At 35.8% G+C, this 26,941-nt stretch overlaps 1 long non-coding RNA gene across 2 annotated transcripts; it reads right to left on the reverse strand.

Annotated features, from left to right (window-relative positions):
• On the reverse strand, nucleotides 1–25,602 carry LOC141377539 (uncharacterized). 2 transcript variants are annotated; one of them, XR_015507610.1, is made up of 5 exons: nucleotides 25,483–25,602; nucleotides 20,410–20,612; nucleotides 11,916–11,999; nucleotides 11,604–11,732; nucleotides 8–942 (listed from the first exon to the last, which is right to left on the reverse strand). It is a non-coding gene; the product is annotated as an uncharacterized LOC141377539 (long non-coding RNA). The 2 variants fall into 2 exon arrangements; XR_015507609.1 differs by lacking the exon at nucleotides 11,916–11,999 and having other exon boundaries at nucleotides 1–942.
• Between the last annotated feature and the right edge of the window lie 1,339 nt (nucleotides 25,603–26,941).

A 26,941-nucleotide genomic window follows, 5' to 3' on the forward strand; every position in this document is an offset into this window, starting at 1 on the left:
CAAATGTAAAAACAGAGGCGGTTTTATTGAATGCAGAAACAACATTTTGAAAAAGTCAGTGGTCATGCAAGCATCCCTCATCTTTCCATCTAAATTCTGAAAGTATCAAAGTACACAGGACTCGACTGTCCAATATATTTTGGTAAGTGTAAATTGTACCTGATCTTATTATAGACTTCAAAAATCACAGTGAATTGGAGGCCTCCAGAGAAAAGGAAATCCCCTCACTATAAGAGTCCAATCGCTCTGATCACAAGCAGTGGAGAGAACAGCAAGAGGAATTGTGCATCAAACATGTCACAGTTAGCCAAAAACGGCTTGCGTAATAACACTGGAAGAATCCAGACCAATTTGCTGAGGCATCGCAGACATCCGTATTTATCCTCCTTTTGTCAAGAGCGCATTATTTACACAACAGAAGCTGAAACATATGAACCATAGTCTTGTTTTTTTTTTTTATAAACCAACATCAAAATAAAATTTCGTGTGATTTCCCTTCTGCCAGAGTACAACCCCTCAGGCCTGTACATTTCACTGAAACGACTAACGCTGACAAATTCAAATGGCTTGAGATCAAATGCACACAGGCAGGCTATCAAAAGAGTTCTTTTTACATACGCTTTGTAGTTTTTATCTGTTGAATGTAGCTCATAACACACATTAAAGTCTCTGTAAAAAACCACATGCGCACTTAAGAAGAAAAATAAGATGCGATGATGAAAGATGTATTTACAAAGAGAAAGAAAAAAGCTATATTATTGTGATATCATGGCAAAGATAACACCAGTCAATAGTGGCCTAACATAATGTTGCTGAACAAATTCCAATGCTGCTGAAAACTCAATAAATGAAACCAACAGGATCCACGCTTGTTGGCTTCTTGAGGATGGACTTTTTTTCTTTTTTCGGGCCTTATCAGGGAGCTCGGGTACAGAAGTTAATCTGCGGAGTACAAAGACGGCCTTTATTTTGGTGAAACCTCTATGTTCTCCGATATCAAAGGCAACACAAGCTAGCACAACAAGATGCTGCACAAGGTGATAAGATGTATACCGTCTGACATGCTGAAGAATTTCTGAAGAGGAGCTGGAGAATTAGAAATGTGAGATTGTGATATGGAAAGGTCACTCATTAGATATAGTTCAAGCCTGATCTGCCTTAGGGCATTTCCCAGACTAATATCTGAGTTTGGGGGTTAAGTTTCAAGTGATTGAAATAAAAATAACTCTATACGTGAAAAAAAAAAAAAAGTTACATACTAAAAGCCTTTTTTTTTATTTGATACCTTTTTATTCAGCAAAGATGCAAGGCGTTTCTCAAAATAAGGATTTTTTTAACCTTACATAGACAGATTTTATTAAATTACATTTTAAGCTAATTAATTTCAATTGAAAAAAAATATTAATCAGAAAAATCTGAACAAAATATAGTTTTTTTCGGTTTTTACAAGATGAACAAGGATTTAAAGGAACATTACAGTGATGAATGCCATTAAAATGTTATTTGTCATACTTCTTCTTAAAGGTCCAGTTAAATTTAAAGAAGTTTTTTAGATGTTAGTTTTAAAGATATCTATTACCTAGTGTGTCCAAAACTGTGACAAAATTCGAACTACGCCGGTTTGTAAACATTCAGGATGACCGCGCATCAAGGTTGCAGAAAAAAAAACGGGATCGGTAGCATTTACAGCGAGGGAATGACATCCAATCCGGTACAGAGTTTGCTGTTGTATTAGAGATAAGTTATATTGATTACATATTGTATATATTATTTACATAATGCTTTCATCCTATTATAATCACTTGTCACCCCGTGAAAACACATTTATTCAGCAAAATTAACGTTAAAGTGAGCGGCGTTTGTCTGATGGGTCCATTTGCGATAGCAACCTCCCGATGGATACTGGATAAAACGAAATGGCCAAGCATCCAGTCCCAAATATACAACTATCTTATTGAAACTCCAAGTGATTTTACAAGAGAAAAGTTAAAGGCCATCAAGTCTTTGAATGCCTAATATTTTGTTCTGTGTGGTCATGTACAAGAAAAGTTCCTTGATTACCAGATTCAAAACTTTGTAGAGCTAAAAACCGAGGTTCTGCTAACTAAAGACAAGGAAAGAAAACGGAACTGTACAAGGCCTGGGTAATTATCAACAAGCAAAACAACTGCATTCTGACAGCGAACTGCAGAGTATGTGAACTTATATTTTTACATTTCATTCTAAGCATTCAGTGACAAGTAATGTCAATGATTCAGCATAGCGTGAACTTATCTGATATAAAATGAGAACTACAGAGTCGAGTATTTTTAATTAGGCCATAACACCATTCAGCTCTTCTGATAGATGTTAGCCAAAAACGTCTGCAGTTGGCATCAAAAGCAGTGTAGTGTAGGGTAAAATTTAGGTTTTCTATTTTTGGACTTTCAATTTTGGCATCCTACCACACAACTCCACATATTTGCTATTGCAACCGGTATGCGTGGTTGAACCCTTGTGATGTCATGTTTGATGTAGGTTGGTAATTCTCCTATAAAATCCAAAGCTTGCAGTTTGTCACTTCCACCTAAATCAATAGTCTCAAACTCAATTCCTGGAGCGCCGCAGCTCTGCATAGTTTAGCTCCAACCATATATAGATCACACCTGCTTAACAGTCTACAGTAGTCTTGAATACCTTGACTAGTTGGATCAGCTGTGATTAGGGTTGAAGCAAAACTGTGCACAGTTGGGCCCTCCAGGAATTGAGTTTGAGACCATTGATTTAGGAGGAGGTGACAAACTGCAAGCCCACACCTTTCAAGATGCTTCTCATGCTTTTTAAATGTCCCATGAAAGTTTTTTAGATGTTAGTTTTATTATGTAAGTTTAAGGATATCTATTAGCTAGTGTGTCCAAAACCGTGACAAAATTTGCATTAAGAAAATATAAAACTGATATAAACATCCAAAGCTTATAGTTTGCCACTTTTGCCCAAATGCACTCAAAAAAATCAACTAGGCATGTATTGGATTTACAAAATAAAAATCAAGTTTACGTATGTTAAATGATTAATTCATGTTATTTGAAACTGAATCAAGAAATAATCAAATGAATTTGATCAGAACATGTTGATTCAATGAGACTGAGACGCTTCAAATCGACAACTCTCACTCTGGAGAGTCACTTCGCGCATATCAGTAGGTGGCGGTAGTGCGTTTGGATGTCACCATACGAAAACAACAAGAAAACTGTGTTTTCGGCACAGTTTGGGAATTGGTTTTCCCAAGAGCTTGAATGTTATGCATGTTATGTTGTTGGCTATATGTTTCCTGTACATTTTTTACTTTTACATTTTGAATAGGAGTACCAAAGTAAAGAAAGCTGTTTAAACTCAATTGGTAAAAAAAATGATGTTAACGTCCTACAGGTATTGCTTGGGGATCAGTTTTCTTAAGAGCCAAGGTTATTTTGTTGGCTAAATGTTTCTTATACATTTTATATTACATATTAAAATTTTGGATATTATATAACATTTTGTATCAGAATATTGAAGAAGAAATTTGTTTAAATGGGATTGGTGCCTGCTAAAGGCTATAATAAAAGAAAAAAAAAGAAAAAAAAGAAAAAAGAAAAAAAAAAAAAAAATATATATATATATATATATATATATAACATGTTTTCTGTCCTTTTTGTGTTGAATTACTTAATTTTAAATCTTGCTTCATAGTATTGTCATTTAAAAAATTTTATTTAAACAACAGGGCGAGGCAGTGGCGCAGTGGGAATGTTTCCCAGATGGGTTGTGGCTGGAAGGGCAGTCTTGTGTAAAAACTTGCTGGATAAGTTGGCGGTTCATTCCGCTGTGGTGACCCCGGATTAATAAAAGGACTAAGAAAATGCATAAATGAATTTAAACAACAATATTGAACAAGAAATTTACTAGCTGATTTAACAAGACATAAGTTTGTTAAAGTAAAGCTTTAGTGTTACATTGAGTAAATTAGAATCATTTTAATTAGAATAACACAATACAAACATTTTGAGTCAATTAGTTGCAAAGAAGTTAGACTGACATATTGAAACCATGTTTTATCTACAAATGTGCTTTGTGTTCATACAACATGTTCAAAGCAGTACAGGTTTACTTGATTGGATTAGATGCATAAAGGGTGCCATGATTAAATCATGTTCATTCAACTATTTTTTTTTTTTTTTGAGTGTGGATAAACGATTTTTGTGATGCCACCTCATACTTCAGTTTTCCTTCAAATCTTGACCAATCATTTAATTTCATTTAATTTAGGGTTGGGGTGAGAGGACAGGATATACAGTCTGTACAGTATAAAAATCATTATATAAATGGTAAGTCCCCAGAAAACCCACCATGTGTGTTTGTTGTTGTTTTGTGTAATATTCAGAGAATCTCCAAATGCTATGATCATTATCAATTAAATTTTCATCAATGTTTCAATAAAATAAATGACAAAAGAATTAAGTCACAGAAGACAGTTTGGGGTGGTATACGGTGGCTCATTGCTTAGCATTGTCGCCTGACAGCAAGAGATTCGCTGGTTCGAACCCCGGCTGGATCAGTTGGCGTTTATGTTTGGAGTTTGCAAGTTCTCCCCATGTTGATGTGGATTTCCTCTATGTGCTCCGGTTTCCCCTACAGTCTAAAGACATGCGCTATAGGTGAACTGCATAGACTAAATTGTCCGTAGAGTATGATTGTTTGAATTCAAGAGTGTGTTGGTGTTTCCCAGTGCTGGTTGCAGCTGGAAGGGCATCATCTGCATAAAACATATGTTAGATTAGTTGGCGGTTCATTCCGCTGTGGCAACCCCTGATGAATGAAGGGCCAAAGCCGAAGAAAAATGAATGAATGAATGAATGAATGAAATTAGTTTGGTATCCTTAAATAATTTTAGGATGTAATTAATTTAATCACTAACAATTTAAAATGTAACTAGCAAATCTGGTGGTTCATTCTGCTGTGGAGACCCCTGATTTATAAAGGGACTAAGCCGAGAAAAAAAAAGAATGAATGAACTTTAATCAAATCATATTTTGTATTTTAATATCAATTTAGATGTCTTTCAATGTTCCCATCACCACAGTAGTGTATGTACTACTGAATAGCTCCAATAATAATGTTTCTATATTTCAGTTTTTAAAACACAAGTCATGAAATCTAGTTCTTGTTTTGTTTTTTAGAAAAATTGTGTTTATTTAGATTAGTTGTTTTCCTCCCTTTGAACTGGATTGCTTCTATTGGGGGTTAAAATGTTATTTCTGTGAGGTGCTTGGAAAAACTTCCTGTCGTCTAAATTGTAGTTTGGCTCCTGAGACCAATCTGACCCCAGCCGTAATTATCTGCAGTAGAAATTGTTAGGCATACAAGAATAGATTTAGTTCCCACCAACATCTCAGGTAATAGATAAGTGTTAAAACGACATCCTCTTCCACCAAATAGACATTTCAATCAAAAGTCATTACACTGGTTAAGTTTCAGTTAATCTTTTAATACCCTTCCTAGATAGATTGAGATACTACGATTGATTAAAAACAAGTGAGCGGTTAAAGAATGCTTGCGCCAGCGTTTCCTTAGACAGCAGGGCTCACAATAACCCACTGCTTGAAAATGTTAATTATCCCACAGTAATGTATGCACACCCCCCTCTGCCCTCTGCCCCATCATTCCCTGTGCAAAAAAAGTGTGAATGACGTTTAAAGAAATAAACTGGTAAATTAATAATTAGAGCGTTTTTTTAATTACAATTTTCCAATGTTTTTATAATATGTTCAGTTATTTATTTTAGATAAAATCTAGTAAAAAGAATATATATATATATATACACACACACAGTTGAAGTCAGAATTATTAACCCCCCCCCCCCCCTTGAATTTCTGTTTAATGGAGGGAAATTTGTTTTAGCACATTTCTAAGCATAATAGTTTTAAAAACTTATTTCTAATAACAGATTTATTTTATTTTTGACATGATGACAGTAAATAATATTTTACTTGATATTGTTCAAGACACTTCTATACAGCTTAAAGTGACATTTAAAGGCTTAACTAGATTATTAAGGTGAACTAGCTAGGTTTGGGTAATTAGGCAAGTTATTGTATAACGATGGTTTGTTCTGTAGATTATCAAAAAAAAAAAAAAAATTTGCTTAAAGGGGCTAATAATTTTGTCCCAAAAATGGTGTTTAAAAAATTAATAACTAAAATAAAAAAAAATAAAAAAAATAAAAAGGGGGCTAATAATTCTGACTTCAACTGTATGTATGTATGTATATATATATATATATATATATATATATATATATATATATATATATATATATATATATATATATATATATATATATATATATTTTTTTTTTTTTTTTTTTTTTTTTTTTTTTCCTTTTTTTTTCCTAACTTTGGATTATTACAAGACTTTTAACTTTTATGATTTTTATATTGCAATCATGTCAATGAATGTACCCAACATGTTGGGTGTAAATTACAGGGGGGTTAAAAAAAAAACCTAATTAATGCCTGATCCCCCCTGACTGACATCAAAACAAGATGTGAGTAGGTTCAGGACTTAAACACTTAAAACTGAACTGTAGCTTGAATAATAACAATAATTAGTTAGGTAATAATAAAATAGTAAATGAATATAAATGTAAATTTGACCCACCCCATAATGGTTCACACCACTGTTAGCACATCTAAATACTCATATACACTGTATTTTTCAAAAGACCCCTTTTTCTTGAAAAAAAAAAAAAGTTTTTGTATACATAAATTCTAACAGTAATGTAAAATAGATCACCCCTCCCTCTAAGTGTATATTTTAGTAAACGCACGCTTCAGACACATATGCTTTAATATAGCCCTTCATGTTATACTAGATGATAATCATTACTCACTTTCCCTCAAAACATCAAAAAATATGTTTGCTTATTAAAAATTGCATTAAATATATGAATCTGGTTCAATGAGAGCAAGTAGCGCGGTCCAGCGAAAGCAACAAAGCACATTTTGGGCGGTGTGAGCATTAAAGATAGTTGAAATCAGGTAAACTTTATGGTAATGAGCTATGAGGCAGTTCATCGGCAAACCTATTCAGATCTACAAGTCCACCACTTGAGAGAGGGCTTCAGAAAACGCAGTCAAATAAACTTCCGACTAAATTAGTTCCCAAGCAAAACAAAGCACAGAGGTTGATTATTGCTATGTGGGTTTCCCAGTTTGTAATGTAAGAAGCGCATAAGTCAATGTGAAGACCAAGGCTATAAAATGTCTTCTTATGTTGAAATTAAACTAGCACATAAACATGAACACAAAAGCCTCACTACACAAACAGCTGTTAATTGGTTGATTCCATTCGAAAACATGTAAACATATTGGATAGTCAGAGAGCCAAAGGCAGGGCAGCCAGAGCAGGGATGCTGATGAAGTGGGATGCATGGTGATACATTACTACAATACTACACTGCAATAGGTTATATGCAAATCAAGTGCTTCTTTCCATACAGATAAACTTACGGTGAACGTTTAATGTGACTTTTTTTTACATATTATAAACTGTAAAAAATGGCCGTGATTTCAACGGTAAAAAAACTGTAAAAATACTACAGTACAAATCTGTAAACTGGTTAACGGTATGTTTCCTTAATATATACGGCGAATAACCGTAAATTTACTTTCCCATTATTCCCTGCTTGGCACATCACTTTTTATGCATTTTTTTGACATTAATATGGATATTTTTAGTTGTTTCCCCATCAGTTATGTACATTAGAGATTTATGTTACATCTAATGTTGATAAACAATGTTTATTTCATGACTTTAATTTTATGCGTGTTACCACACTGGTGTTTAGTAGCTGTGTGAATGACACTGAGCACCTTCTATATGCCGATACACTTTTCTGCTTGTGGGAAAAGTTGATTGTGATGAGCATTGGCTCATTATGTAACTTCCTCATCACCACCTGCATGTGAGTGTGCTAACGTGTCTAACTGTTTAACAAAAGATGTGTAGATGTTGATCATTCAAAATACAGACATTTTATCTCTAGAAATTCATAAAATATGGTAGTTTACCGTAAAAATGAGAAATGACTTTTACGGTTTGTACCGTGTTTTTAACTGTAAAGTACTGGCAACCACAGCTGCCGTTTTTTTACCGTAAATTTTACGGATTTATTTTTTACAGTGTATGGTTCTTTTTACGGCATCGGTGTTAAAATATAATCAGTTAAACAGACTTTAGCATTCACTTAGTTTCTCAAGTTTAAAACGAGATGAAAAGCTGTTCACTAGCACACGCCCTTCAGGACTAGCAGGCTTGCGCAGAAGTGAATGTTCATATTTTAAAGACATGGCGGGGGAAAATGTAATTTAGTGCAGAGATTTTGTACAATCTGAGACCCACTTTATATCGGATATCACTCGGACATCACTGATTTTTAAAGAAAACAGACATTAAACGTGCCAATTTTGTAATGGGATACAATTCATCAGAAGCTCTTAACCCAGGTAACTGACAAATTAAAACTCCTTCCGCATATACCCTATAATATTTTTTGCCTGACAAAGAGTTATTCTATATTTATATAAAATATGGACCAACTCAAAAGAGGATTAAACATTTTATCAAAGCAATTAACCCAACCAATAAAATGGCCCATATTTTTCTCAAACTTAGCTTAGAGTGTGAATTTAATGTTAAAGTGGCTTGCCATAATCTTGGTCTCTGAATCTGGATGTCAGCTCTGCAGGTTTATTCTGAGCTTGTTGCAGATGTGTAAAAATCAGCAGATCAAAGTGGCCCAGTGTGCACATTAAGGCTTTTCTGAGGTTTTGAAGAGTTGAAGCGCTGCTTAGTCTGACATTCCCCCTGTCACCATCAAACAAAAGCAGGTCTCTCCCTTGAGAAAGGGGTGTGAGCTCCAGCTATGGTGACCAATCACAACAGTCAACACAATCCACTGCCTTCAGGCCAGAAAACGGCAAGGTTTATGTTGTCACTTTCAAGACATCATATGTTTTTCTTCTCAGTGTTGCTGCTTACATTCTTGAGTGATTGTCAAACAAAAGAAAGGAGTGTGATTTTTTTTTTTGTAGATGATCATGGGAAGACATTCCTTACCAGCATTCGTCATGTATGTGCAGTTCAGTGTATGAAGCGCTTACAAGAATAACAAGCAAAGAATTAAATACGCAGTGATCTCTTACTGAGAAATCCCACTCTGTCAACAAGAAACAGTTACGCCATGTTCAAGAGCAGATATAGTGCTCCACGCTGTGCACCTGAGAGCTGAATAATGTCTAAATTACAACTGGAACAAAAGCTTCTTTTATGCAGAGAGCACCGGCCAGAGATGACAGCTGTAACTCTGGCCTCAGTGCATACAGGTAACATTCTAGCTAAGAGGAAATAGCCTTTTTAAGCTTGACATTGACATGCAGAACTGATAACATAGGGTTAGTGTGTGTGTTGTGGGATGTATGGGGAAACATAAGATGGCATTAATGCTGTGCTATGCAGCATAGATAAGAAGAAGAGGAGCAAACTTCTTATTCTGTGAAAGTATACACTTCAGTTGCTTGCTTTAGGCCATTAAAGGGAACTCAAAGACAGACATATTCAATGTTTACAGTGAATGAATCCATTGTGCATCATTAAAAATAGTTTTTCTTCTTATTTGGTTTTGTTTTATTTTACAAAACATTAAATAAATAATAATTAAAAAAAATGTTGTGGGTGCATGGATAGAACGGAAGAAAATATTCTGCTAATGAGGTAAGAAAAAAAAGCTTAATTCAAAAGGGAATTCTTAATTAATTTTTTTCTTTCCCCCAAGTGCACTTTTCTTGTTCAAAGCATAAACCCAATTTGAATTTTTATAAAACAATATATGTCCACAATGTTTTGATGTTAGTACTGAAAAACATGTCAAAAACACTGAGCAGGAAACTTTTGCATGCTCTGTGGTGTTCCTACTATACACACACCGGCCACTTTATTAGGTACACCTGTCCAACTGCTTGTTAACGCAAATTTTAATCAGCCAATCACATGTCAGCAACTTGATGCATTTAGGCACGTAGACATGGTCAAGACGATCTACTGCAGTTCAAACTGAGCATCAGAATGGGGAAGAAAAGTGATTTAAGTGACTTTGAACGTGGCGTGGTTGTTGGTGCAAGACGGGCTGGTCTGAGTATTTCAGAAACTGCTGATCTACTGGGATTTTCAACCATTTCTAGGGTTTACAGAGAATGGTAAAAAAAAATTAAAAATATCCAGTGAGTGGCATATCTGTGGGCGCAAATGTCTTGTTGATGCCAGAGGTTACAACTGAGGTATGCAGAAGAGCATCACTGAAATGCACAACACATCTAACCTTGAGGTGAATGGGCTACAGCAGCAGAAGACCACACCGGGTGCCACTCCTGTCAGATAACAACAGGAAACTGAGACCACAAGTCACACAGGCTCACCAAAATTGGACAATAGAAGTTTGGAAAAATGTTGCCTGGTCTAATGACTCTCGATTTCTTCTGCAAAATTTGGATGGTAGGGTAGCGCTTCAGGCTGGTGGTGGTGTAATCATGTGGGGGATATTTTCTTGACACATTTTGGGCCAAATAGTGCCAATTGAGCATCGTGTCAACGCCACAGCTTACCAGAGTATTGTTGCTGACCTTGTCCATCCCTTTATGACCACACTGTACACATCTTCTGATGGCTATTTCCAGCAGAATAACGTACCTTTTCATCAAAATGTTAATCATCTCAGACTGGTTTCTTGAACATGACAAGGAGCTCACAGTACTCAAATGGCCTTCACAGTCACCAGATCTCAATCCAATAGAGCATCTTTGGGATGTGGTGGAACGCGAGATTCGCATCATGGATGTGCAGCCGATAAATCTGCAGCAACTGTGTGATGCTATCATGTAAATATGGACCAAAATCTCTGAGGAATATTTCCAGTACCTTGTTGAATCTATGCCACAAAGGATTACGGCAGTTCTGAGGGCAAAAGAGAGTCCAACCCAGTACTAGTAAGGTATACCTAATAAAGTGGCCGGTGAGTGTATATTTGACATAATTTTTTAGACTTTTTTAAAATAAGCAATATTTATATAACCCTAAAACAGGTGAAAACAAGGCTTTCTGCTCACCAAAGCATAATTTATCTAATAAAACAATCAATATTGTGAAATAGTTTAATAATTTTAAAATAGCTGTTTCCTTAATTATTTTAAAATGCAATTTATTCCTGTGATGGACAAAAAGCTGTCATTATTAATGATTAGAAATCATTAGAATGAACTGCTTAAGAAATATATGATTTCATGGTTCCAAAGTGATGCATAGTTCATAGGATGTGTTTTAGACTGATTTAAGTTAAACTGTGGCTTAACAAAAAATTGTATAGATACTTGTAGATACCTTAAAGAATTATATGATGAACAGAAAGTTCTAAAAAACAGAAAACTTTAAAATGTCACAACTTCACTTTGTACCAATGTAATGCATCCTCAATAATAAAAACAGTAGCGCGCATAAATATAAAAAATGGCATGGGTTGGAATAGAGGCACTCACCCAAAACAAAGTTCAAAGAGATAGAAGCTCCGCTGCTCTGTCACCAGCAAGTGCCTGACTGTCAACCAATCCTGCATCTCTGCCAAGCCCAAACCCTTTCAGCTGCCCCCTGCTGCCATCATCCTGGCGCTGTGGGGAAAAGAACAACACACACACACACAAAAAAAAACTGATGACAAGCTCCTTTCATGACTCTTATCATTGCATTCTATCTCAAATCTAGATGAGCCAGACAAAGCACCAGCAGTCCCTCTACCGCAAATCGCAGCCTAATCACTCTCAGCATAAGGAGTTGGGCTCATATCTCTCTACCTTTATTCCTGTATTTGAGGATCTCTGCGCCTGGTGGTCCACACATCTTGCCTGAATGCCCCATGATGATGCTTGTCTTTATCCCTAAGACATATCAAGCTGTTTTAACCAAATAAAAAGGAACAAAGTCATGCCGCGGATGATCTGAGACACACACGTTTACTTGCACGCTACTGTTACATCGCTGATGGATACATTGTGGTGTTGTTTTCCAGATAACACAATGAAGGCCTATGTTTCATCAGCACACACAATGTTTGTAATAATGCGGGTCTGAATATAATTTTTGGAAAATGCCATAGTTTTTTCTTTCATGACACATGAATGATGCCAAGATTAAAGTTTCTGCACCGGTGGTGTCAAAACAGCCATTATTTCAGCTGACATACCAGCACATGGAGAGCTTTTCTTTGGTGAAACAACTCAACCTCAAAGATCAAAGCAGACAGGACCGCAAGAACTGTTTTAAAAAGCGAGTGAAGAAGCTCCATTCATGCTTTTAAGACTTGGCCGCACCTTCCTGGTAAGTTTATTCCGTCTGGACCACCTGGAGGATGATTTTTTTTATTTATTATTATTGTTAAAGAGCTTTATGTGGATCACATGCACACGGACAGGTCTGTGTGTGTAAAGCCTTCTCCGGAGCACAATCGTCCTGCATTGACCATTGATCTCTGCGGGCTGTTAGAAGATGTGTATCGTAAACACAGAGGGCAACATGAAGGTGACAGGGGTTGAAGAAGGATCACAAAAGCCCGCCCATGTGTTTAAAAGCCCCTCTTAGAAGGTGCTTTCCTGACAGTTTTCATGTGGATCTGCCTGGAGGTGATGTTTCAAGTTCATATGAGAAAAAAGCTCTTCAAATGGAGAGTAAGGACGGGGGAACTTCACTTTGCATTCTGTAGCTGTCATGACAATGTCTGAAATATGGACTTGCATATTATTTAGTTCACTAATAATATTTTTTATTTTTAAATTCATTTTTTTATTGGAATGATCACCCTGCGTCTGACTGATATTACAACACTGGCAACATTTTAAAGATGAGAAGAATAAACATATATATGATCATTATTATTGGACTTTTTCCTATTTTTATATAGTTACTATAAAATAAAACTAGAAAAGTAAAGTTCGCTACTAAACTTTATTGTGGCTTGATAAACCGTAGTCTGAAAGTTTGAAGTAGCTTCAAAGTTTAAATAATTGAAGTAGTTTTTCAGAAGGTTGAAGCAGTTGGCATAGATAAATAAGTACATACAGTTGAAGTCAGAATTATTAGCCCCCTAAATTATTAGCCTCCGTGTTTATTTTTTAACCCAATTTCTGTTTAACGGAGAGAAGATTTTTTTTTTCAACATATTTCAACACATGATGAGTTTTAATAACTCATTTCTAATAACTGATTTATTTTATCTTTGCCATGATGACAGTAAATAATATTTTAAAATATGTTTTTCAAGACACTTCTATACAGCTTAAAGGGACATTAAAAGGCGCAACTAGTTTAATTAGGTTAACTAGGCAGGTTAGGGTAATTAGGCAAGTTATTGTATAACGATGGTTTGTTCTGTAGACTATCTAAGAAAAAATTTGCCTAAAGCTGCTAATAATTTTGTCCCTAAAATGGTGTTTAAAAAAATTAAAAACTGCTTTTATTCCAGCTGAAATAAAACAAGTAAGACTTTCTCCAGAAGAAAAAATATTATCAGACATACTGTGAATTTTTTTTACTCTGTTAAACATCATTTGGAAAATATTTTAAAAAGAAAAAAAATTCAAAGGGGGGCTAAAAATTTTGACTTCAACTGTATATGTTAGCATGTTATTAGTATGGATCATAAGGGTTCTTGCTTGTTGGTTGATAGGTTGTTCTGAGCACTTGCTAAGGTGTTGCTAGGTGGTTGCTAGGGTGTTCTGAATGGTTGCCAATGTCTTGCTAGAGTGTTCTGTGTGGTTGATAAGGTGTTGCCTTGTGGTTGCTAGTGTGCTCTGATTGGTGGCTAGGGTGTTTTGACTGGTTGTTAAGGCATTGTTTGGCAGTTGCTAAGGTGTTTGGAGTGGTTGCTAGGCGGTTGCTAAGGTATTTCGAGGTTGTTGTTAGGGTGTTCCAGGTAGTTGTTAAGCTGTTGCTAGGTGGTTGCTGGGGTATTCTGAGGGGTTGCTAGGTGGTTGCTAAGGCGTTGCTATGCAGTTGCTATGGTGTTCTGAGTAGTTGCTAAGACAGCTAGGGTGTTGTGGATGTTGTGGTTGTAAGATGTTGCTAGGTGGTTGCTAGGGTGCTCTGTGTGGTTGCTTAGGCGTTGCTAGGCAGTTGCTAAGGTGTTTTAGTTGGTTGCTAGGCGGTTGCTAAGGTGTTGCTTGGTGGTTACTAGGTTGTTCTAGGTGGTTGCTAAGGCATTGCTAGGTGGTTGCTATGGATTTCTAGATTGTTGCTTAGGTGCTGCTAGGTTGTGGCTAGGGTATTCTGAGTGGTTGCTAAGGCATTGCTAGGCAGTTGCTAAAATGTGCTGAGTGATTGCTAGGCGGTTGCTAAAATGTTGCTAGGATGTTCTAAGTGGTTACTAAGGCATTGCTAGGTGGTTGCTAGGGTGTTTCAGTTGGTTGCTAAGGTGTTGCTAGGCAGTTGCTAATCTGTTTTCAGTGGTTGCTAGGTGGTTGCTATGGTGTTCTGTGTGGTTGCTAAGGTTGCTAATGTGTTTTGAGTGGTTGCTAGGTGATTACTAAGGTGGTGTTAGGCAGTTGCGAACATAAACTAGCATGGTTCTTGTATGAATTAGCATGTTGCTAGCAAGTTTGTAGTATAAACCAGCATGTTGTAAGCATGAGTTTAGTATGAATTAGCATGCTTCTAGTATGATTAGTGTGTTTGTTAGTATGTTTCTAGTATGAATTGGTATTTTGTATATATTAAAATCAAAAATTTAATTAAACTGCATTCAATTTCTAAAGTAAGGTTGCTAGTAATGTCTTTAATCTACTTAATGCTTTTATCATTCATTTTCCTTTGGTTTAGTTTCTGTTTCAGGGGTCGCAACAGCGGAATGAACCGCCAACTATTCCTGCATATGTTTTAGACACCAAATTTTTAGACACCAAAATGATAGCAAATATCTTCGTTGGATTATACAAAACAACATTTTGTTTGTTTATCCTAATATCAAACTATAATTTGAATTAACTAATATCCTCTATGCCTCCACAGCCACGTCCCATTTAGCAGCTGAATCCCAGAACAAACATGTAAAGCTGTAATGTGGTAGTGATGATCTGTGTGCATTTAAAATACAATAAAAGGCATTTGTTTTGGCTCTAAGCCAGCCTGTACTTTCCAAATCTAACTAAAGCAATATCCAGATTGGATCACCTAATGCCGCTTTGGGAAACCCCTCATCCAGGCCAAGGGTTGTTTTCTGAAAATACACACTGACTGCGAAGAAGCCAGGTGTTAACCAAACATTTTTAAATACCGGTTTCTGCTGCACATTTCCTGTGGATGAGATAACTGGGTTTGTGTCCAAAATAATGGTAAGGGGATTACATTTTTAAATAGCCAGATAAAGCGATTTGAGAATTCAGTGTTAAAGAGACACCAGTGGCCACCGAATTACAGCTAGCAATGCCATAGCAACCATTTAGAATGCCCTAGCAATGACCTAGCAACATCTTAGCAATCACTCAGAATCATTTTCAAGTAATCAGATTTTTTCCTTTATCTGAATAAGACAATAATATGATTAAGTGTTCACATGAGTGGCTTTTTGAATGTTGCTTTCATGATCCAGTTTTACTTTTAGTTAAAGCACATAATTCTATTAACGTCATTGCATCGCCACATTATCCACGCTTCTTCTGGAGTTTCAGGTGTTTAATTTTTAATTTGTCTACTTTAACTGCAGTTTGGCACTTTCATTCAGGAATGTTTCATGCATGCCCCCCTGTGACAAACGAGATATTGGATGCGAGTATAAACTCCTGGAGGAGTGTTGTTTTAATGGAATTTGATACCGCACGCCGCATGGGGAAAAAACTCATTGATTAAGTTGTTCACATGTCTGTCTTGCACTTCAATAATGCGACTAAAATTGGCATACTCCACATGTCTTAAGGCTGATTTATACTTCTGTGCAAGCGCATGCATATGCTCCGGCGCAGCCTTCTCGTAGCCGCAGGACCCTTGCTGTGGCTGTCGCTGATGCGCACTCTGTGATTGGTCGTAGCGCTGAAGAGTGTGGGAGGGACCGAGAGCCACGCAAACCCGTGGAGGAAGTGTTTACAAGTGTGGAGTTCCGTGAAGGAGCACCAGATGGAACGTTTTGTTTTGTGTTTCTGTTTACCTTAGGAGTTCCCACCTCCAAATGAGCAAGTTTTAACTACTTGTACATTAAGGTAGTGTTCAGAAAAAACAAAACAGCAGTGAAGAAACTCGACACAGAGGAACATAAACACCTACTGCCAGCTAGTGTTTTGAAATTGTTATTGCAGAGAAACAGCGGATTGAGGTCATTAAAAATTGCTGTTTACATGGTAGATTCTTAATCAGAGTATTGTCTTAATCATATTAAAATTAGATTAATGTTGTCCATGTTGACATACTCAGTCTGTGCCCCAATATTGTTTAAACTATTATGTTACTATCTTTTGTGTTTTTTCATCTTTTTTAACACACTGTTTTGAACTATGCTGTATTGCTGTTGAGATCAGGGTTGTCACAAACATGAGGCCCTCAATAAAATTTCATTATATATTTGGAAAAAAAAAGTGTTTTTTGAGAAAAAATGGTAATTTTATAAGGTCTAGATGACATTACATTTTGAGCCATAGGATTGTGTTACAAAGTGACATTACAATGCGCTAGGTGATGATGAGAACAACCACAGCAATTAAAGCCCATGATTTTTATGATGAAATCTCCAATTGATTTGACCTCCCGTTGATTTTCATCCCTGATCTCTCTTGTTATTTTTAGCCAAAATAGAAATCACACACTATATTTAACCGCCGCCAGCTTTTTCCTCTGCTGACCTCTGAACTGTTAAGTTGTTCCTGCTTTTTAAAAAGGGTGTTAGTGCTGGTAGAAGACTGCAGCCTCCTTTTTGAGCTGAAGTGCATCCTGACGGATTACAAGAACTTCGGTGCAGGATTGGTTACCCAGCATGGCTTTAGGCAACCCAGGTCATGGCCCACCCACTGCAGGGGTGCCGGGTCAAAAAAGAACTCTCAGCCTCCTCAGTGAGCACACAACCTCAGGGCATGATAAACGCCACGTCTACCGCAACCCCTGATGAGGCCAAATGCTTTAACAATGCAGCTTGAAGTGATAAACATGGTAAGTGCACTCAAAAGTGGACACAATTGCGCATTGTTGGTTTCAAAAGAGCTATTTATACAGTACGGAGGACTAATTGTGCTGAGCATTGTGAGAGAGTTTATTTTTTGCGCATTCAGAGACGAATTGCACAACAATCGGCTCTCCAAATTAATAGAGCATTTGTATGGCTCCCCAATGAAAGACGTTATTCAGCAGGAGAAAAATGTCAAAATAGTGTCTCAGCAGCACAATTGCTAGTCTCCAAAGCTATTGTTAACACGTTTTTGTTTTGACTATCTGGGAATAGAGGAGTGTATCACATCTATTTACTCTCTGTTACAGAGCTGGGCGGTGCGCGCCACTACAGTGGCTTATAAAAACAGTTTTTGCCCACAGAACAGCTATTAAGGACTTGGGATCAGTGATAAGGACAATATTCAGCAAGACTTCCTGGCTGGCGTATGATAATGAACAATGGCTAAATAGGCCTCTGTTGCATGGATTCGGTGATGAAGTTTAGGTTCTGCCATGACCTTAGAGCTCCTTAAGGCTACGCAAGGCTTATTGCTCAAATCGATTTTTTTCTCTGATCTGATTTTTTTTTAGCATAGCTGTTTACATTGTTGTTGTAAATGTGGCCAATATCAGATTTGCGGTGTGAACAGATCCTGTTCCTAAACTGACCCTCATGTGCAAAAGTACAATTACGGACAGCACAAAATGTCTAATTATGCACACAATGTGTAAACTGTAGTAAGAACGTTGTTAGATTATGCATAATATGATTATTTCCCTTTTCAAAGACAACCATGGTGTATTTTTTGAACTATAAAGGGTTGTTCTGAAACTACTAATGAGTATTTCGCCATTTGAAACCTAAAATAAGTCTCTTGTGATTGAAAACATTGATAATTTGTGATTTGGCAAACAAAAGTGGTATGACAAATTATGGGGCCCCTTCCATAGATGTATAGGTTAATAATGTTTCTGTAATTTTTCTTTTTTTTTGTGCATATATATTTTTTTCGTTTTTACATGTCATTCTATTTTGTCTCTTATTCCATTTGTCTGGCTGAGATTTTTTTAATTGTTTTTTTTTTTTTTTTGATGGTGCTGTATAATTGCTTTATTGTTTGCTAGTGTTTTGGTGCATGTTCTAGTTAGTATCAGGTAATAACACAGAGATAATTTTGTTAACATATACATATAAGCTTGAGCACCTGCCCCTTTTTTCTCTTGAAGAAAAAGTTCCCCTTAAAATGAAAGTGCCCCCTCGTTTGCCCATGGATCCCCTATCCGCAACACTGCCCGACGCTCTTCAGCTTCACGATCAACCCATGCCCCAATCGTTAACCACAATGATTAACAAGCACCAGTTTTGCCTTCAAATGTTTTTTTCAAAATTAACAACCAACTTTCAGTGGTAAAGTAATTGCCCTGTGTGCTTTAGACCATTTTGAGAGATGTAAACAAAAAAATGGTCCCAGCATACTTCCTGTTTTACATTTTTCATTTCTTTAGCTTCCGATAATCCAAAGAGAGCCACATATTGATCAATAATGTGATAGCTGTTTTAAGATTAAGTTCTAATTTAATTGCCTGTTGTTACAGTGATGAAATAGTTTGATAACAAGCAGGAAACATTTATAGACCAATGACATGACCACATTGAAATGGTCTATTCTACTATGGCGCTGAGGAGTAGATGACATCTGCAGCACAGAATGATGACGCATGTCGCACAAAGACTATGTAAAAGTCACATAAAATTCGACATAACCGTTCACACAGTGGTCGCATTGCAAAACATCAGATCTGTGTCTGGTTTAAAACTACATATGCAAGTGGCACAAATCAGAAGTGAAAAGATTAGATTCCATGCGGTTTGGGCTGATCAAACTGTCATTACCTGAGTCACATGAGGGGAAAAAAGTCAAATTCGGGCCACATTTGCCCGCAGTGTGAACGTAGCCAAAGGCTGCATTTACACTGCAGAACTTGATGATCAATTTCAATTTTGTGACTGTATAAATAACTATATTTGTAGTTAAAAAAAAAACTATATATATATATATATATATATATATATATATATATATATATATATATATATATATATATATATATATATATATATATGCCAAAACATTTATATAGCATTTTTTTTTACAAAACTTGTTCACCACAGGCCCGGACCTACTGGGCAGTAAGAACACCTCTGTGATACAGTTTCTGTTGATGACATCGCTTAAATAGAGGCAGGTCCGAGCCTATAAACCTCCAAGTTCCTTTGACTCTGCCCCCTTATCAAATCAGGGCCACAAAGTGAAATGCGCATAATTAAATTAAATATTTTAGTTTTTTTGCATTGCTTGATTTTTATTTGCAGTTTTTTTTTTTTTTTGCAAATTTCTCAAAACTTAATCTTTCCTTTGAGTTTTTTATTTCTGTTAGTAAAATTAATTTTTATTTCTTGAAAATTAATTTTCACTTTGCTATTTTTGGAGATTTGCATTTATTTATTTATTGCTCAATACTTTATTTTTTGTTTACAACACTTTATTTCATTTTGCAAGTATATATGGGAGGAGAGAGAGAGAGAGAGCACAACGTTTGCCACATACGTAAACATTATAGGCTAAACCAAAACTGTTGCATACACCTAGATTAAAAGAAGATGGCCACTGACAGACCTTAAAAGTGCCAATTATGTATCTGCATACAGTTCACCGGAAGCACTTGGCCCAGGTTACTGAAAACTTAAAAATCCTTCCGCATACTTCTGCATATATCCTTTTTATCAGATTTTTTAAAGCATAAATACTGTCACTCGATGAATAGCGGACTATGTAGAGGACACTGGTGATCGAATCACAGCAAAAATTAGTGTCTCCATTCAGTTACAAATGAGAATTTTAGTTTTTAGCTCAATAAGTTCACTATAATTTGTAAAAGAGCATATTATTTAATATAAAGCAATGTTTTCTAGTTGTTTTTAAATATTATAAAATAAATTAGGAAATCCCCCATGACAACTATATTTACCTTCAGCCCACTAGCTTCAATCAAGTTTGGTTTTTGGCCCTTCATAACAAAAAGTTTGGGCACCTCTGAATTAAACAGTAAGATGCTGAAAACAAACAATATCTGGTGTGATCACTGCAAGTCTCCACACACTGATACCTTTGCACGGGCCGTCTGGAAGCTTGTCCAGCTGTCCCGTCACTCTTTCAGCAATGCTGCCTCTCATGGCCTGAGATGAAACGCTCCCGGCGGAGCCTCCAGGAGAAGTGGCTCACCCGCATTTTAGGACTTATGTCAAAAATGTTTCAGCCCAGGTAATTTGCTACAGTCAGCGTTCCTTTCTCCGTTCACTTCAAAAGCTCCTGTGATGGGAAAAGAGACAAATGAAAGAGGGGAAAATGGCGTTTAGTTGTGAGTAGCGAAAGATTGAATTCTTGAGGACAGGGATGTACTTGGGAAGAGGCGTCTTCCTTCTGGAACACCAAGCCAAATCCTTATGATCACAATCAGTTCCAACAAAACTTTTAGATTAAGAGGTTTACCTAATTAGGTTACAAGTTACCTCATTATATACAATTGTTGAGCTGTTTTTTTATCATTTCAATTTAATTCATCTTCATTTCTATAGTGCTTTTACAATGTAGATTGTGTCAAAGCAGCTTAACTTAGATGAAGTTCTAGTCAACTATAAATGCTTCAGTCCAGTTTTTTTGAAGTTAGGTTAGTTCATTTATTCATTCATTCACTTTCCTCCATCTTAGCCCCTTATTTATTAAAAGTTGCCACAGCGGAATGAACCACCAACTATTCCAGCATATGTTTTACGTAGCAGATGCCTTTCCACCTGCAACCGAGAACTAGAAAACATGCAAACTCCACACAGAAATGCCAACTGGCTCAGCCAGGACTCGAACCAGTAACCTTCATGCTGTGAGGCGACAGTGATAATCACTGTAAAAACTACCAATTTAGTCCAGTTCAGTGTAATGTAAATGTCACTGCTGATAATGTGCAAAACGGTCATAAATGAGGTTAGTGTCGTGATCTCTTTCCTTTCGAGTGCACATGCGCATTAGCTTGGGCAACCTAAAAATATGCTGAGTTTGTTTGATACACACAATTAGAAATGAAACTTATGAGACAGTTGTTGTTTTGTTATATTGGTGAATCCAAATATGTAATGTAATCTTAAGTTTGGCAAACATTTTTAGAGAATTTGATGTTTCCTATTTAGTCACAATGTGCGAGCATACTGCCCGAGAGACATTTCAGAGATGGCCACCGAGTGAAATGATGACTTGCCTTAAAGGGAAGTAGGTTGTAATGATGAATTAATAATAATTTATAACAAAATGTTCTTTTTTTTTTTTTTTTTTTTTGATGAGCAAACCCTTTAAGAGACTTGAAAGTGCACATATCATACCCCTTTTCACAATATGTAAAATAAGCCTCTAATATCTTTAGTCTATGAATGTGAAGATTCAGCTCAAAATACCCCATAAACAAACTTTTATAACTCTTTAAAACTGACCCTTTTATGCTTTGATCCAAATTGTGCCATTTTGGTGACTGTCACTTGAAATTCAAATTAAATTGTGCTCCCGGTCCTATTTTGAAAAGAACATGGAGCTAAAAATTACTATGCATTAGCATAGCAGCAGATTCAAGATGGGTGCTTCTCACCCAGGGCTGTCTATGCTAATGAGGTAAAGATCTTCGCCAATGGGCTGTTTTTTCCACTTCAATGACATTTTTAATGGTAGAATGTCAAAGTGTTTCTGCAGACTGTTTTTGTGTTTAACAGTGTTAGAATTGGATTATAAAAAATAGAATAAATTCAGTTTTACTATTAGAAGCTGATTATATTCACAAAATGTTGCCACACAACTGTTTAAACCTGTTTAAAGTTTTTGCACAATAGGTCCCCTTTAAACTTGGGTGTTGGTGCCAGACAAGTTGGTCTATGCATTTCAGAAACGTTTGATCTCCTGGAATTATTGAGAAATTAAATTAACTCATCAACAATGGATGACAATGGAGAACTGTTGCCTCACAGCAAGAAGGTCAGTGGTTCGAGTCCTGGCTGGACCAGGTGGCATGTTCTCCCCATGTCCGTGTGGGTTTCATCCAGGTGCTCCAGATTCCGGGTGCTCTGGTAAAATAAAATTGCCCATAATGTATGAGTGTGTGTGTGTGTGTGTGTGTGAGATTGTATGGGTGTTTCCCAGTACTGGGTTGCGGCAGGAAGGGCATTTACTGTGTAAAAACAAATACCAGAATAGTTAGCAGTACATTCCAATAGGGTGACCCCTGATAAATAGGGGACTAAGCCGAAGAAAAATGACATCAAAAACACAACTTTCATACCATAATAGTGTCAAAATGCATAATCAAAAGAGTGGAAAAAGAGAAATGTATAAAAACACAAATGAATATCATGTCCCATAGTCCCTTTTTAATAACATGTTTGAACATAATTCCCCAAAGCTCTGACATAATCAACAAATGTTTTGGGGTTTTTGTCCAGCATCTGTGGAATGAGGAACTGAAATATACCCCTATTAACCAGATCTGTCAACATTACAAGGAAGCTGGAATCATTAATGAAGACTCATTGACCTTACAGCTAAACATTAAGACTAATGCATGCAGACTCTGTAGTGCAGCACAGTAAAATGACGTAAGGTTTAGAAATGAAATACTCTGGATTCTGCTTTAAATGGATACCGCTAACACAAAGCCCCACACAAAGACATTTTCACACAAAAGTGGGATCTGCTTTCAATGAAACCACAACATTTGTGTTGATGTGCGTGCCGGGCTTTGAAGGACGGGACGTGTACAAGTGTGTGCACGTGTGATGGAAGTGTTTGACAGCAGCCCTGCCTCAACAAATTGCTTTTTCCGAGATGTGCCAACACAAATGTATTTAACTCCGAGTCCAATAAACCGTGGCAGGAGCAGTGACATCTCTCAGGATCTCGCTGGATCCTTGTCAATGTTTTCTTTAAGTTTCTCCCTCCCCGTTTTGTACCGGATCAGGAATGCAGGAGTTGCATTCACTGTTAACAAAACTAAGACTTCACAGGTAACAGGATCAGCTCTAATCAGCGTGACCCGAGAAAGCTTGTATAGGGATTTCAGGCTTTTGTCCTGCATTTTCATAGATGATTTCATCCTCACCACGTTCAATTATGATTATTACTAGGGTGGAATTCCTGCGTCGTCTTTAATTTGCACTTCTTTATTGCCGCTCGTCGCAGTGATCAAAACCTGGAGAAAGACAAAATCGTGCCTACATCTTTCTTTTACTTCACAATGAACAATGGACATCTCATAGAGTAATGGCACTGGTACAGAGAGAAGCTTCTGAATGTGAAGATGACAGAAGGAGGAGAGATTGAAAGAAGAAGAAGAAGAAAAAATAACCATTATCCAAAGACATGTTCTATCCTGTCAGAAAGTCTGTTTTCTCCAGCCAAGTCCCTTGGTGCCTTGTGCAGAAAATATTCAGGCTTTCTAATAGAGATGTGAACAGCAGATAGCAAGAGGTTACGGATTTATCCTAAAAGGAGTGAGAGAAAAATTCTGACATTTATGAGAGAGAGGAGAAGTCATGTAACAACACCAGGCTCTCTGTCTACAAGCCAGAGCTCAATTATGGGCTGGGTGTGTTATTAGTGCTGTCTTATGTTATGTTGCCCTCTACTGACTGTTGGGTTAAAACAACGCATTTCTCTAGTTGATCACCTTATATTTTTGTTAATATCTTAGATCAAAATGGCTTCAGGAAATTCAACGTCAACACAATTAGGATGTTTGCGTTTAGTCATTTCGTAAAACAATGTATGGCATAATTTATTGCAAGCAAATGCTGTGTATGGAGCCAGATCAGTCTCAAAAATACAACATTAAAACAAGAAAGATTCAGCACAATTCACATCAACAAAATCCAATTTGTCAATTTGTAAACACACAATTTGTGAACTCAAGTAAAAATCCTAAATAATAAAAATAAATATTTTTGCCAAATGAATAGAATTTGCATTTTTTAAAATTGTGTTTTGAATTTACAAAATAGATTTGCATACTTTGAAGGGTGTTTTGAATTTACAAATTGGATTAATGCATTTATAAACCGTGTTTTGAACTTAAAAACTGGATTTTTAAAATGTTTATTGTGTTGTGGGTGTACGAATTTTATTTTGTAAATGTTTCTGACTTCACAGCTGTGGGTCCAAGAAAATATAAGCAAAAAAAAGAACAATTGTAAAAATGAATTTAATTATCAAAATATAATATAATTAATTAAATAAAAATCTGATTAAAGTAACCAAATATTTTATTATGATGAATAAATTAGCATTAGCAGGAAATACAAATGAATAAAAATAGCAAATAAAATAATTAATATGATTAAATGATTATGAAAATTGGATTCAAATAATTCAATAAAATTATTAAATACAGGTTTCACTGAAAACACAAATTTTAAAAATTAAAATGAATACAGCACCATAATGAGTATGAAAATGGTACAAATAAACAAAAATATTTATTTCATTAATTTTCCTTCGATTTAGTCCCTTTATTTATTAGGGGTCACCACAGCAGAATGAACCACTAACTTATCCAGCATATGTTTTACACAGCGGATGCTCTTCCTGCTGCAACCCAGTACTGGGAACCATCCAAACACGCACAATATCTAGCAAATAATATATTAGACCTATTCATATATATTTTTTTACAGTATAAATTCGATTTTCATAAAAGAAAATATTAAGATGCCTTTTTCATGTAAGAATGTAGATGTCTCTTATGATCCTTGTCAGTCATATTTGAAGGTCCAAAATATCTAAAAAAAAAAAAAAATGAAATAGAAACAAAAAAATAACTAGTAGCAGCATCAACATTAAGTGTATCCATTAAAAGTATCAAGAAAAGCTCAGAAACAGTTCAAACAGTTTAATAAATTCTGCAAGGTTGCAAGAAAATATTACTTAAGCTTTTGTGCCTTAGTCACTGACCCCACAAGATGGCAGCAGACTACTTAAAGTCGGAGAAAGTGTTTGCAAAGAAGAGTTTTTATTTTCGGTTTTTTAAGATATTACTTATGATTTACTTTTTATAGAGCTTTGTCCATTCTAATTTATGGAGCGCCTAAAAGGTCGACTGATCCAAGGTAAACTACGAGACTGTGATGTTGAGACCCCTTATGTGGCGTATTACCTTTATAAATGTGTTGATTTTCCGTGGTGTCTTTTTTGGCCGGGATTGGATCCTGATTTAATGATAAGCACCGTCAGAAGAGAGATAACAAGCTATTGCTGTTCATTCGATTCTCTTTGTAAAATGTGATGGCCATGCTAACGTCACATATGATAGCCTACGGCAAGCTGATAAGTTTTTCAAAATATTAAAAACGCGAAGCTGCCAAGCTCAAGCTAACTGGACCCTGGGCCTGGTAGGCAAGATAGACAACTTCAAAGACCGTTGATGGATTGTGACATGAAGTATGTCTAAAAACATCCCTAATTTCTGAGTTTCATTTCCACACATTTAATTCAGTTCTAAATGTTGTTATACAATCTTAAGCTGGTGGCAAATCACACACATGCTAGTTTAAACTAACGTTACATGTTTAAAATGAGTTGAAACAACACAATTTTTAAGTGTTTTTGACCATAATCTTTGTTTTATGTTGACAACTTTTTTGTTGTCTTAAATATGTAAAAACGATTAACGTAATCAATTTTTGTTGGGATAACATTGTGTGCAACCCAGCAATTTTTACAGTGCACAAACACTTGTTTTGTATTTTTTTAAAATGCTTATGTGGTGTATGAAGTGTGGGGGAGTTGCAACAAGACAAATTCCTTCATTCTTTTTCCAATGAGCTATGTGACATGTATAATACATGTTCTCAGTTAGACTATCCTTCAATTTGAGAGTTAGCCATATATGACCATTCCTTCAGTATAAAACTTCATTTTTAGATTTAAAAAAAAAGTAGCCTAAATTTCTTAATGTTCAGAAAATTCCTCCTTTTGTCTAATAATTTTTTGTGAAATATTATACATTTGTGTAATTTAAATCTCAGTTTTCTTAGTTTCAAATATGTATAGCTATCAAGCATTGAAGCTATTGTATCTTCCTAGCATAAGCAGGTTAAACTGTCCCCAATTACAAAACAAGCTTGCCATAATAACAATGTACAATCTTAATTTTAACTCAGTTCTTATAAAATCCAACCTGATGTTTTAGAATGTTTTTTTATTATTACATTTTAATAAATGTTGCAACCTTCATCCTGTTCAAGGACTGTTGAAACATTTGACTTTGTCAAGTTTAAATTCTGCATATACGGTCATATATTACACATATTATAGCAATGTGGGAGGGTGTCCAATGAATGTGGGTTTATTATATTAAAATTTGGGGTTTTCACAAAAAAACTGTCTCTGAGAAACGGAAGGAAATTTTAAAAAGAGTTGCAACTGTCCTCTAAAAACAATCATATGTTTTGTTTCCTTTTTCATGCATTTAATTATGTTCTAAGTTTCTTTATATAATTTTAAGCTCTGCAATAGCATACAAACAACAATTTTGAATTCAAATGCTTTAGAATTTATTATTTACATGTATTGTATTAATTTCTAAAAACAATCAATATACTTCCTCGGTTGTT

This window comes from Danio rerio, chromosome 14, assembly GCF_052040795.2.
Source record: "Danio rerio strain M-AB ecotype USA chromosome 14, GRCz13ab, whole genome shotgun sequence".
In the NCBI taxonomy this organism is placed as follows: domain Eukaryota; kingdom Metazoa; phylum Chordata; class Actinopteri; order Cypriniformes; family Danionidae; genus Danio; species Danio rerio.